The 13,976-nt window shown below is 54.1% G+C and overlaps 1 protein-coding gene across 3 annotated transcripts in view; it reads left to right on the top strand.

The window, feature by feature from the left end:
• The first annotated feature begins 3,237 nt into the window (after positions 1–3,237).
• Positions 3,238–13,976, top strand: part of Scn5a (sodium voltage-gated channel alpha subunit 5) — a 97,683-nt gene continuing 86,944 nt past the window's right edge. For 2 of the 3 annotated variants that reach the window (NM_001160162.3, NM_013125.4), the window contains 1 exon segment: positions 3,256–3,398. The gene's annotated coding sequence lies outside the window, so the exon portion shown is untranslated. 3 annotated transcript variants of the gene reach the window in all.

Here is a 13,976-nt window from a genome sequence, read left to right as displayed (position 1 = left end):
AGAAATGGCAAACCTAGCCAAGAGGATTTGATGTAGTTAACCCTGGGACTGGAAGTAGTGACATTAGAGCTGTTAAGGTATTTGTTTGCTCTCTGTGCGCTGGTTATAAAGATTTGCTTGGGGGAGCCCTAATATTAAACATTTAAGCCATGTGTAATTTCCTATGTGCTGGTTTGATAGAAGGGGACACAAAAACGAGAGCCTGGGGCAGTCAGACATAAACCAGAAGACCCTGGTGAGGGCCCTAGTGTAAGAACACCTTTTTACAGGGGCGTGTGCCTTCTCAGAAACTCCTCTTTTTACTAGGAAGGAAGCTTGGTGAAGGGACAGCAGGGGGACGGTGGAAACGGGAAAGAAAGGAAGCCCCCATGTTGGTTAGTATTCATTGTCAACTTGACAGCACCTAGAATCACCTAGGAGACATACTTCCAAGCATGTCTGACAGAATTCCTAGAAAGATCCACCCCACATGTGGACAGCATCTTTGGCGGGCGGGGGAGTGTCCTGCAGTGAATTAATGAGAGCAAGCTGGACACCAGCCTCACTAGTTTCGCTTCCTGGCTGTGGATGCAATGTGATGAGCCTCCTTCCATCCCTGCCTGGGCCTTCCTCCATGACTGACACGGGACAGCACCCTCACACTGTCAGCCAGAATAAACCCCCTTCCTTAAGTTGCTTTTGTCCAGTGTTTTGTCTCAGCCATGAAGAGAAACGGACACAGTCTTGGAGCCTGGGAAGACAATGTATCTAATCCAGCTTTGAACCTGGGGAGGGGGAAGGCCGGGATAAAAATGAAAAGAAAAACTTTCGCTGCCTCTAGCTGCTCGATGCATATACACCTGACGAGGAGGGAGGAGGGAAGGGTACCCTGGATCTGGCAGGATTTCTTAGTGGCGTTGTACCGAATACTCCAGATGCCTGCTGCCCTTTCTCACACTCTGCATCCTGTCCCAGAGTCCCAGTTGTGTGTTCATGATCGAATCTCCAGTGGGTATGGATTTTCATTTCTCCTTCCACAGGCTTTACACAGACACACACAGTCAGAGAGAGAGAGAGAGAGAGAGAGAGAGAGAGAGAGAGAGAGAGAGAGAGAGTTAGTTGTATAGTATATGGATGCGCTGTGTGGCCCACCTCTCCGAGCAACATCCCCGGACAGAGGGGATAAAGGATAAAACTGCTCAGAATAAGACAGAGTAGGGAGACTTCCCCTCTAATTCAGTACCGTTAGTTTCAGACTCTCTCCATTCTGAAAGTCCGCTTGCAAGTCTGAGTCTGAATTCTGGATCCAGAGGCTGGTGGGTAAAGATGTCAGGGAAGGTGGGTCGTTCTGGTCCTTGATTTGCCTCCTGCCGGATGGTGTGGGCTCCAGCCTGGGCGAAGGTGAGTCCCACAGAGGGATCTGCAACGGGACCGTTGGATGCGCTTTTCATTTTGACCACTAGTGGGAGCTGCTGGCCAACCTCAGGCCTGACAGGAGCTGGAGGCCCGCAGCCGAGTGATCAGTGGTCCATCTGTTAGACCCTCCAGAGTCATCCCGTTCAGAGTGAGGACCATCACTGTATATTGGCTTCTTATATACCTTCCAAGGCACCAGAAACTCCTGGAGCCGCCACACTCAAGTCCCAAATGGACAACACCACTGGCCCACAGCCACCTCTTCAAAATTCCAATAAAGAAGTTGCTGGGCAGAGAAGGATGGCACAAGCTTTCAGGACTTGGGAGGCAAAGACAGGCAGGGGGAGGTGAACTCAAGTCCAGTCTGGTCCTTATAGCGAATTGTAGAGTAGCGAGAGATACATAGTGAGACCCTGTCTCAAAACAAAGTAAGTCTGTGTGTGTGTGTGTGTGTGTGTGTGTGTGCTTGTGCGCGCTTGCCCGTGTATGTGTGCGCGTGTGTGAGTGCATATGAGTGTGTGTGTGTGTGTGTGTGTGTGTGTGTCTGTGCGCGTGCGTGCGCGCGCGCGCTTATATGAGCCATGCATATCCTGGCTCCCAAACCCAGAACCTCAGCACCCTTTGAAGGCTTTACCTTCCCAGAGTACTTGTCTCCTAGCAGTTTGACAATACTGCAGAGAAATCAAACCTCGGGACAAAGGACAGAGTGGGTGTCTGTGTGCACCTCTGTGTTCCTGTGATAGCCCTGGACACTGAGTCGCTCAAAATGTCCTATGGTAGTGGCCTCTCATGTTTAAATAAGGGAGATGTGGGTCTGTGGGTCTTTCTGTCTGTACAAGCGAATGTATGAAGCTGGACCAACATGTGCACGGTTGTCTGTCCACGTGTATGAGTGTCTGTGACGGTATTCTTGTAGGACAGTCAGTGCTCCTGTCAGTGTGGGACTTGGTATCCCTCTGTGGGTCAACTAGAAGGCTGAACACGGGTCAAGAGGGTGAGTGTGTGGAGGTATTCGTGTCTGTGGGTTTGCTAGTGTTTGCTGCTAGTGTGTTTGAAATGGAGTCTGGGGGTGTGTTTGATTTCTGTCTGAGTTCATGTGTCAGCATGGCCATATAAATATCTACAACGCATGGGTCTATGTACTGTCATTCTATCTCTAGAAATGTGGCTCTAAGTGTTCGCATGTCAGTGTGTCAGTGGATGTATCTCTAAGTCACGTGGTATAATTAGGTTTATCAGTGATTGTTCCTCAATGCCAGTGTATGTCAGTGGTGCCTGTCTGTATGTGTATGTCCATGTTCATATGTGTGTTGGTATCTGTATCTGTGTGTGTGTGTGTCAACGTAGGTGCATGTGTGTCAGTGTGTCTCAGCATGGATGTCAGGTCCTGCCCATGTCCATGTACGTGAATAAGTGTGGATAAGTGAGGTTTGGGTTAGGGTCCCCATATCATCGAGGAGGGGTGTGTCTGTGTACTTTGGCTTGGGCGACGTGTGTGCCAACGTTTGTCGGTGTGTGCCGGTCCAGGTCTGCGTGGGTGGCTCTCTGTAGCGAGGCGTCCGCAGGTCGGCGTGCGTCCGCGTGTCTGTCTGTCCGTGTCCGCGTGGGCGGCCGTCTCCAGCAGGGCGCACCCGGGGTCAGAGTGGTGGGCGTGCGCCCCGCCGGGCAGGGTGGCTCTCCCCGCGAGCCAGGCGGGCGCAGCGCCACGTGCGGAGCCCCGGGCGCGTCGCTCTGGGGCGGAGCCAGCCCGGGGCCCCGGAGCCCCAGGCCGAACCCAGGCGGGGCCCGCCCCCGACCCCGCCCCCAGCCCGAGCCCGCGCCGCCCGCCGAGCCCGGGAGCCCGAGCCGAACGGCGGAGCCGAGACGGCGGCGGCGCCCGTGGGATGCGGGGATCGCGCCCCCGGGGCCGCTGAGCCTGAGCCCGCTGCCCCAAGCCCTACGCCGAGCCGAGCCCGCACCGCGCTGCAGCCGCCCACCCCGGGGCGCGGGCCGGGGACCATCAGGTGAGCGATCACCCCCTGTGTCCCGCAGCCCCCCGCGCCCCTCCGTCCGCCGCCGCCGCCCAACTTTCCTCCCCGATGGCCCGGAGCCGCCCGGCCGGGTCCCCAGCCCCCGCAGCCGCTGTCCCCGAGGGGGGAGGGGCGGGAGAGGCGCAGGTGGCCCGGGCCGGGGTTCCCCTGTTCGTCTCTGATCGCCGCGGGTCTCCTCCCGTCCCCTCTCCTTCCGGGTTCCCCGTGCGCTGTCGAGGGCCGGGGGATGGGGAGCTTCGGCCCCAGCTCCGGGACCATCGCTGGCGCAGACTCGCCAATGGGCTGAGATTGGGACCCGGATTCCCGAGGCCGGAGACCCCAAGGTCAGAGCAGCGACAAGGCGCGCGGAGAATGTGACTCTCGAGAGCTGGGGGTGAAAGGGTTGAGCGGGCACTGACCAGGACTAGGGAGCAGGCCGAGCGCTCGTTTTCCCTGGGCCCCGGGGGTGGAGGAACTCGGCACCCGGGTTGTGCCCTCGGTTAGACGAGATCGCTGCACCCTTGCAAGGAATCTGTGCACTCTATTGGGGGTCAGATCTAAGAGTGCGCCCTGTCTTTGGGCGCTCCCACTACGCCGAGATCTTGGTGCCCTGTTGTCGCCTTGAAGCGGTCGGATCTCCTCTTGTCTCTGTGCGCTCGGAGAGGGGAGAGATCTCTGGACTTGGAAATTCGGCAGAATTCTTTACCCTCCTTGCTTTGACCTGGACAGACTCTCGCACCCGGACAGGAGAGGGCTGAGGTCCCCGACTTCTGTGTTATTTGATCGTCTTTGGAGGTGCCTTGAGAGGAAGTGGAGGTGCCTAGCCTTGTTTGAGTACTGGTGGGGACAGTGATGTGGTGGGGACTGGTAACCGTGGTGCTCACGATGGGAGGAAATGCTCAGGATGAGGCCTGGCTGTAGACAGGCCTTCCAAACACCTGTTGGAGGGCAGCTTACACGGAACAGCCGTGGTACTCGACCTAGTCTCCTTAGCGACTTCAGTCTAGTGGGATATGGGATCAGTGTGCCCTTGGGGACGTGAGTTGCCCCTTCCAGCAGTGACCCCCAAGCACCAAACAGAGAAGCACAGAACGGGCCTCCACAAACCCCAAACCTTCTGTAGATTCACTGTCATTCAGAACTAAGAACCCCCCAACCCTGCTCCCCGCGCAGCCCCAGCCCTGGACCACTCCTCCACTTCTCTACCTGTCCCTTCCCACTTAGAATCGGCTGGGTGCACATACATGATGGTGATAGCACAGGAGAGTGAACTGAAGGTGGGACAGACTGCTGCCACAGAAGCAAGACACAGCCAGATGGAGCACGGGACACTGGGTCTTTGCTAGGATGTTCAAGGTTCCGAAACTTTCACCACAACCACACAGGTACTGAGGCCCAGAGGAGTCAAGAACTTATCCAAGGTCACACAGAATCATTGGACTGGGGAGGACCCACAGGGTGAAAATCCCTTGGAATCTATTTCTTGGGGGTCCAAATTTGACCTAGAACCAACCAAAGAGGGTCTAAACAGAAAGAAGAGTGGCCCTCAGGTGCTAAGAACCCCCCTTTCAAAGCCTGATGTGACACGGACAGCTGTCGCCCTCTAGAGAGCCTAGTCCCTGTGTGTGGTGGCCATCAGAACTCCCCTGGAAGACTTCCAGGGTTGACTCACTTGGCATGAAGAACAAGCATGGAGGAACAGTGGGAAGCACCAGAGACAGCTGGGGATGGGGGAGCGGAGGAGGCTGGCGCTGAGGCAATCAGTCCACAAAGAGGGGGCTCCTGGGGGCAACCTGCAGCCGTGAGGAACCACAGCCCCCTTTGCAGGACTCATTCCTGACCTTGAGAAAGCTTTCGGAAGAGTGCAGTGGCAGAGGCTTCTCCCCAGAAACACAAAAGAGGTCTCGATTTTGATTAAGAGAGTCGAGGCTGTTGTTCTAGCCTAGATAACCTTCCGCCTGGGTTTTGAAGCATGAACAGAAGTTTTCCGATTGAGGACGGTGCAGTTCAGTCACCAATCAATCAGCACAACATACAGGGGGATAAAACGACAGTTAGTAGAGCGATCTGTTGGGCCCCATGTTATGAGGAGGAACCAAGGCACAGTGGAGTGGGGGGGTGTGCAAGCTCTTCTCATGAATTGGGAATTTATCCTCAGTAATGTTTCTAAAAATAGCTAATAGGCACTGAGTGCTTTCTGTAGACCAGGCCACACCAGGTGCTTCATAGGGTTCCTCTCCCAGAGTGTCCCAGGTCAGCCCGAGAGTGGGGACCTCAGTCACAACCATTCTGCAGATGATGAAACTAAAGGCCAAGAAGGGAGAGCAGCCGGGTCATGGCACACATCTCTCAAGTAGTCGGACTCTGCTGTACGGGGGCCTGTGCAGACTTAGAGAGCCCTTCAGCTGAAGGGGTGCACCAGGCAGGCCACTGGTGACACCCGGTGGTGTCATCCACGGAGAAACCTGTCACTGTGATACCCATGCCTTTCTGGGCACTCAGAGCTACCCACCCTTTACCCTGTATATACAGTGAGGGGCATGGGTGGGTGAAGTCTGAGTGGTCAACCTTTTCTGAGCAATTTGACTTCCATTGAGCATTAGAGGGAAGGCTCCGAGAAGGAGGCTTCCTGAAGGAGCTGGGTCTGGAGGTAGGTGCTCCAGAAGGGCAGCAGAGGCTGTTTGTTGGAGCCAGGGCTGCCTGGCCACCGGAACATCACTTGGGAAGCTTTACATAAAAACATCTGCTTGAAGCTCCGCCCCCCCCCAGCATGCTAATTCTCCTGGTTCTGGGGTGGAGCCGGCAGTGTCCTTCTGAAAACAGAAGACAGGTGGTTCTGATGGTGTTAGAGGCTGGAGCCAGATGCTCAGAGACACTGGACAGCCTGGGCAAGAGGGAAGCCAGGAGGGTGGGTGGTATTGGCCAAAGGCAGAAAGAGCTCCTCCCTCAGGAAAAGGAAATCCCCTATGTCTGCTGAGAGGTTTTTTAGAAGGCACCGTCTGCACCGTTCATGGACAGATGAGCGAGAATGAATAATTTAGAGAGAAGTGCCCATTAGATTGAGCCGCAGCGAGGGCACCGGTGACCTCGGCGAGAGAAACTGCACTCTCGGAGCCCACGGGATGCGGTGCCCTGCGTGGATGGGTTCTGGTGAATGAACACACTGAGCTGGTTTGGCGTGGGTTAAGGCATGAGCAGGAGATGATGATGTGAGGGAGCTCGGGTGGACGGCACTCTCAAGGGTTTGACGGTTGGAGAGGGAGAGGGAGGCCGTGAGGGGTGGGTTCATTTTGGCTTCACGTAGAACCTGAGTAGATACTGTAGACTAGGCAGTCCTGCAGTGCATCATGGGCAAGGGCTTATGGAAAACGTCTCGAGTAAGGGACCAGAAGTCTGTGGTTCAAAACTGCATCTGAGAGGCGCACAGGTTGTCCATTGGGCCAGTCAGGGAGGCCAGGGTGAGGTGACCTCTACAAAGAAGGTCATGGCGGGAATCTGCGTGGAGAGTGGGTCCGTTCTCTAGGGAGAAAAGGGAATCCCCAAAGCTATATTAGGAGACAGGATGGGCTTGCCTAGAGCAGGTGTCCATGGTGACAGAATTTGGACAAGAGCGGCTGGAATCAAAGTTCCACAGCTAAATCCCGGGGGTGGAGGTGGGGGTATGGGTGGGGGATCAGAGAGAGAAGAGAAGACACAGAGGCTGGGCATTCTGGGGGCAGGGCAGCTGTAGGAATGCCCAGGTCTGATAGCCACCCTTTCTGCTAGGCCAGGCTAATCGCACACCGAGTTCAGAGGCAGTAGAGCCCAGCCTGGACAGTGGGGTGGGCAACACAGGGAGAGCAGTCCATTCAGCGTCCACTTTGTGCCCTGGAAGGGTCTTAAGTATCCAAGACAGGCACAGATGCTGCGAAGTGTGCATAGCCATGGGGAGGGAGACTATGTACCACGGGACAGGGAGAGGATAACTTTAGGTAATAGCTGTGGAAGGGTGAACCGGGATTCCTGGTGAGGGATGGTGAGTCCGTGCAGTCTCGCTGACCAGGTAGCTTCTGAGGAAGGCAACTGATCTGGGACCTGGGTAGCAAGAAAGATAGAGGGAGAGCAGACTAAAGAGTAAACTGTCTGTGCAAAGGCCCTGCGGCAGAGACAAGCTTCAGGGTGTCCACTGTGGCTGGAGCAGAGGGCAAGGAGTGGGACTGAAGAGAAGGCAAACCTCCGTTCTAGCCCCGCCCCCTCGGTGGACTGCCCCCTTCTGTGTGTGCTCTCCTTGGGCTGGCGCTGGCAGCAGTTCTTGGGAATGAAGCTATTTTTAGATACGACTCTCCTCTCCTGTGGGCCTAGAACATACCGTGTCTTTTAAAGATGATCAATATGGGCTGGCACTATTTATAGAGACCCCATGTCAACTCCTGGGGCCTGGGACCCCCAGACTTTGGGGACAGGCATCACAGTACAAACCTCAGAGAGATTGGCCTAGACTCCTAGGTCTATCTTCTACTCTCGAGGGACAGACAGGGGCACCAAGGACCTTGGAGCCTTCCACTCACCCCTGGATCAGAAAGACCTGTCCAGGACAGACAGAAGACAAGCTTGGAACGGAGGTCCAGACTCCCCTCTCCAGAGTCAGTCACTATGGAACAACAGGAAGCCTGCCTGGAGGAGACAGGCCTGGAATCTACCGGGGGAGACTGCAAGGGAGGGCTGGGCTTGGTTCTCCTGGCCTGCAGTTGGCGTTGCACAGTAGGGAGAGGGTGTTTATGCTCTGGGCCTGAGTCCTTTCTCTCCTCTTCTGTGCAGTCTCATTAAATCTCCCAGGGAGTCAGTGGAAAGTGGAGTCCCCCAAGGGGTATTTGCTGATGGCTGAGGGGTGGAGCTGTTCTTACAGTGTCTGTGTGGCCCTGTGTTTCTCTTGCCCTGTGTACTGAGTATCGATGGCTGCTCTTACACCCCTGGAGCCAGGGACAGCACTGCCTACCCTGGGGTCTCAGAACCACCCAGGGACGCAGGCAGGCCTTAGTCGCTCAGAACCTTGGTGCTGGATGGCACTTTGTGAGCAGTGGAGGCTCATCTCGATCGGAAAAGGTAGAAAACACCCCTCTGGCAGGGGTGGATTCTTAAAAGGACCTGGCAACGTTGGAGGTGGTTTTCAAAGGGGTTGTAAGGCAGGCAGTGGCAGTCTGACGACTTAGGCATCAGAGCAGTCTGAAAACTGCACCTGAGGCACACTGGGTGGGGAGGGCTGGTCTCAGGGCAAGGGTTCCCTCCCTGCTAAGGGAGGACCCAGCCTCAATGATCCATCCCTCCCCCTGGCACTAAAGCCCAGCCTCGTTGATCCAGGGAAGGGACTAAGACCAAACTCTTGGGCTACCCAGCTAAGCAAAGAAGCCCAGATTATTCCTTCCTTGGCCAGGGCCCCACCCAGGGGTCATCAGTTAGCACAGTGGTGCAGGGAAGTTGAGGGACAGAGGCCTACCCACACAGCCAGAGACCTGAGCAGAAGAAGGCCCAGGCACCCGGCGCCCACCCCACCGTGCACTTGGGTCAGATGCAGCACAGACTGCCAGTTAAGTAAAGAGACAGCCAGTTGCCAACAGCGCTGGAAACCCAGGGAAAGCCCCCACTCGCTCACTGCACCGGAGTGCCGATTAGATGTATAATTGCTGAGCTTCCGTTTCAGAATCTGTCCAAGGCAAGGAGACGACAAAAAAAAAAAAAAAAAAAAAAAAAAAAAAAAAAAACCTTCCTAAGAGGTTCCTTCACTGCCGCCTACCAGTCCCCAGAGAGAGCAGACACCAGGCACCTTGCAGTCCTCATCTTTATTTGTGCCCACATGGGTCACTTCTAGCCTCTATGCACAGGTCGTCTACTGGGTCCTCACCCACCAATGAGACCCAGCTTACCTAAAACAGCCCACGTGGATGTGTGATGTTCTACAAGGGGCTGCATGAAGCTATGTGCTAGGAGTTAGGCAGCTGACTGAAAGGGTCAGAAGCTTAGGGGACGAGAATGTCTTAGTCAGGTGGTAGTACACACCTAACAGCACACACTCCAGAAGTGTGCTTCTTGAGTTTAAACTACTCTGGTGGAGAAGCGCGTTAAGTGCATCATATGGTTGTGGTGTGTCCTGGATGCCTCTGGGGCATAGATTCAGTGTCTCCTGGGTTAGTCCATCTCCCCCCCTCCCCCCGGGGCAGTAAGACACCCCAGAGGGAGAGCCTCTCAGGTTTCCCTCGGGGTATGAATAGCTCCTTCGATGTACACAGTAGGTGCCCCATAAATGCCTTGGTTGCCATAGCATCCATACACAGTTCCCCCAGAAGGATTTTTTTTTTCAGCTGAGGTATCACAAAGAAGAGTTGGAAGAGGAGTGGGGATGCTGGTGGCTGTCTTCTAGCAGTGTGTACTTGGAGGGTCTGCAGGAGCCCATGCAGGGCTGTGGGGGGAGGGGGCGGAAACTGTTCAGAGCTGGGATAGATGGCCCCTTTGTGACTAAGCCAGTCCTCTCACCCTGTCCCTTTGTGGTCACAGGGTGTTAGATCATCCAGTTCCCTGCCCTGGAGATCCAGGGCTGGCCGGTGTGGCCCTTGGAGAATAGCATAGCATACCGACACCTGTCTTAGAGATCCTGTGTGTGTGAGCCTATGAGAAAGCTGGCAGGGAAGCTGTGTAGGGGTAGGGTGCTGTGTTCACAGGGCACTGCCGTGTGTGTGTGTGTGTGTGTGTGTGTGTGTGTGTGTGTGTGTGTTTAGGGGGATCCCACACATTCTGTAGTTCCTGAGACCCAACGTCTAGACGCAGCAAAGCAGGTGAGGGAACGTTGTCCCATGCTTTCTGTTGGAGAGGAGGGAAGAAAAAGGCAAGGGTCTAGAAGGGGAACTCCTGGTTTGCCTTTGGTAGGTGAGTGAATCCAAGGTAAGGCCTGATGGGCCAGACTCCACCCCAGCTCCCAGCCCTGGACAGACCCCGGTTCTATCCCTGCTTGAGGATTCACTTCTGTAGAACTAAAGCTGATAGGACTTTCCTGTCAGCAGAATTAGCTGGGTGTCGGAATAAATGAGATGTAAATGTATGTAAATTAGGGCATCCCCAGAAGCCGGGGTGGGCGTGTTCTCCTCTGGAGGGACGGGGGTGATTGGGCAGGACTTCCCTGAGATTTCTGGAGGTGAAGGGGAGCCGCTCAGACTTGCCCTGCTCTCCTTGTGGTTGGACCAGACAGGGTTAAAGCCTCTGCTGCAGCCTCAAAGGAGTGGAGCCAGCGGGGAGCAGGTTAGCTGAAGCCCGGGTGCAAGGACCTGTCAATGTGCCTTTGATCTGGGAACAGGGACCTCTGAATGCAGAGGCCGGGGCACCAGCTGGCACCCCCGTGGAGCCTTTGTCCAGAGCGGTTACCCTAGAGAGCTGGGGTTGTACGGGATAATTGCCTGGGCGGGAGGGAGGGCTGGTGTGAATGCTCCGTGGACCCCTCCCCCTTCCTCCCCCACCGTCCTAACCTGTGGCTTTAGCTTCCGTGGTCACATATTACCACTGCCCGAAACCAGGTGGCTACTTTGGTGGACCAGTACAAGTCCTTTTCAGCCGCTTCTGTGCCTCTGGCCCCGCCTCCAAGGCCTGATGCCAGAGCAGGTGGGGCCATAGAGAGGTCCAACCAAACAGGACAGGGTCCCTGGGTGCCAGTCACGGATCTGGGTGGGTGGGTGGGTGGGGTTCTCTAGCAGTTACATTTTTTTTTGTAAAGTGAAAAGAAACCAGCAGTTATCTTAACAATGTTTCCTTTGACCCAGCATTTTATCAAATTAAATATGCACTTAACGGTGATCAACATCAGAAATGATTAGTGGGCGTGTCAGCATTCTTTACACACTGCTAAGCCCGCACAGTGGGCTACACACAGGGTCTGTCCACTGGTAGCCCTGTCCTCAACCCTTAGAGCCACACACAGTGAGTGAGTGAGTGACTGTTGGGCAGTGCCAGAACTGAGAGGAAAACTGCCAGAGAGTCACTTCTGTCAGAGGAAGTGCCAATGTTGGGCACAGGCAGAAACTGGCCAAGCCTCCTTAGGCCACATCCACCCAGCCTCCTAGGAATGAACCCGCCCTCTTTACACACACTCAGTTCCATTGATGCCCCTTTCTCTCCGAGCTGGCCAAAGATGAAGGGGACGGATGGTGCAGTGGTTAGGGGCTTTCTAATGTCCGTGTATCAGATTTCTCAGCTAGAAAGGAAGGGCAATACCCTCCTCCCTTCACGGGAGTGTAGCAAGGATAAAATACCACGCTCCAAAACACTAGCGAGCATGTACACACTCACTTGAACATACACACACACACTCGCGCGCACACGTACAATGCCAGGTTCAAAAAGAACATGTGACAACTCTGGCATGGCTCTTAGCCCCATATCTACCCCTCAAGAAGGGGCCAGAGTCAAGGTGTGGCCTCTCGAGTGAGTAGACAGCATTTACCTAAGTATTTGTTCCTTCACCCATCTAGTTGGTTCTGCTCTGCTCCGAGAACTCTCGTTAAATGCTGGGGGGAGGTGTGTGTAGAAATGATTTCTCTACCAGGTGATGTAGGCATTCAGGTGTGCCGGAGATGTAAAAGGAAAGAAACAGACAGGGTGTGAGGGAAAGGACAGGAAAAAGGTGCTCTGAGCTGGGTCTCGATGTGAACAATAATCCAGTTACTTGCTGTGTACACAGTGATGACCAGTCACACAGAGGACCACGGTCTCTGGAGATTCTGAGAGAGCTGCATCTCAGTGCAGGACTGTCCGTGTGTTGTGTGAGTGTGTATGTGTGTGTGTTGTGTGTGTGTTGTATGTGTGCTGTGTGTGTGAATATGTGTGTTGTGTGAGTGTGTGTTGTGTGTGTGATGTGTGTGTGTTGTGTGTGTGTTGTATGTGTGCTGTGTGTGTGAATATGTGTGTTGTGTGAGTGTGTGTGTTGTGTGTGTGATGTGTGTGTGTTGTGTGTGTTGTATGTGTGTTGTGTGTGTGAATATGTGTGTTGTGTGAGTGTGTGTGTTGTGTGTGTGAATATGTGTGTTGTGTGAGTGTGTGTGTTGTGTGTGTGATGTGTGTGTAGTGTGCGTGTGAGTGTTGTGTGTGTGTTGTGTGTGTTGTGTGTGTGTTGTGTGTGAGTGTGAGTGTGTTGTGTGTGGTGTGTGTGTTGTGTGGTGTGTGTGTGCAGTGTGCGTGTGTAAGCATTGTGTGTGTGTTGTGTGTGTGTTGTGTGTGTTGTATGTGAGTGTGAGTGTGTTGTGTGTGTGTTGTGTGTGTTGTGTGTGAGTGTGTTGTGTGTGTGGTCTGTGTGTGGTGTGTGTGGTGTGTGTGTGAGTGTGTATGTGTTGTGTGTGTGTGGTGTGTGTGGTGTGTGTTGTGTGTGTGTGCAGTGTGCGTGTGTAAGCGTTGTGTGTGTGTTGTGTGTGTTGTGTGTGTTGTATGTGAGTGTGAGTGTGTTGTGTGTGTGTTGTGTGTGTTGTGTGTGAGTGTGTTGTGTGTGTGGTCTGTGTGGTCTGTGTGTGGTGTGTGTGTGTGAGTGTGTATGTGTTGTGTGTGTGTGGTGTGGTGTGTGTGTGTGTGTGTGTGTGTGTGTGTGTGTGTGTGTGCTGCTATGGAAGCAAACCTATATTGTGAGCATAAAGTATATGAGCAATTATAAATAGTGTATGATACTTGGCAACAGTAAACGACTATATCATTTGCTGGTGTGTTTTTAACTTTTTTATCATTTATGCATATGGGTAGGAGCCTGTGTGAGCTTACATTCACTTATGCAGGAGCCCAGAAGAAGGTGTCATCAAACCTCCTAGAGCCGGAGTAAGAGGCGGTGGTGAGCAACCCAGCATGGGTGCTGGGAACCAAACTTGGGTCTTGTGCCCTCAACCACTGAGCCAGCCGTGTGGCCCTGCTTAGTGTGCTCTCTGTGCTGTGTTTTTATTGTAATTTTAGCATGTGCTCCTGCTTAGGAAAAGCAGGCAGCTGCCTTACGCGGTCCGTGCGTGCGTATCACCTCTCCAGACCACGCTGAGGCTGCGTTGAGCTTAGGGGTTGTTCCGCTCAGGGAACTGTCGTGTTGTGGAGTAAGTGCTTAGCGTGGGAAAAAGGTAACCACATCGAGTGGCTAATTTGCATCGTATAGGGTTGTGTAAACGCACGCTCACCTTCACTGGACAAACGGCCTAATGACGTAATTCTTATGGTTCTTCAGGTTTAAATGGCACATGGTAAGGACAGCAAAGACCACAAGGACAGCAGCAGCTAGTGGCCACTGCATTCTCACTAAATCACTGTGTAGTCACGGAATTCCATATGTAAACCAGACTGGCCTCAAACTCACAGACATCTGCTTGCCTCTGCTCCCAAGAGCTGGAATTAAAGGTGGGCACCACCACCCCTGGTCTCCAGGAACAGTCCTTCCTCCCAACTGGACCCATAGAGAAACAGAGATTAACTCACCCTAGGATGTGTGGCAAGCAAGTGCCAGGGCCCAGGTTCACCTGCATGGGCCGGCTTCCCACCCACAGCCCTGACCACTTCCTCATCCCATATAAGAACAGGAGATCTCGACGAAGG

This window comes from Rattus norvegicus, chromosome 8 (genome assembly GCF_021556685.1).
Source record: "Rattus norvegicus strain SHRSP/BbbUtx chromosome 8, alternate assembly SHRSP_T2T, whole genome shotgun sequence".
NCBI lineage: Eukaryota > Metazoa > Chordata > Mammalia > Rodentia > Muridae > Rattus > Rattus norvegicus.
This window is presented reverse-complemented; position numbering and strand designations above follow the sequence as displayed.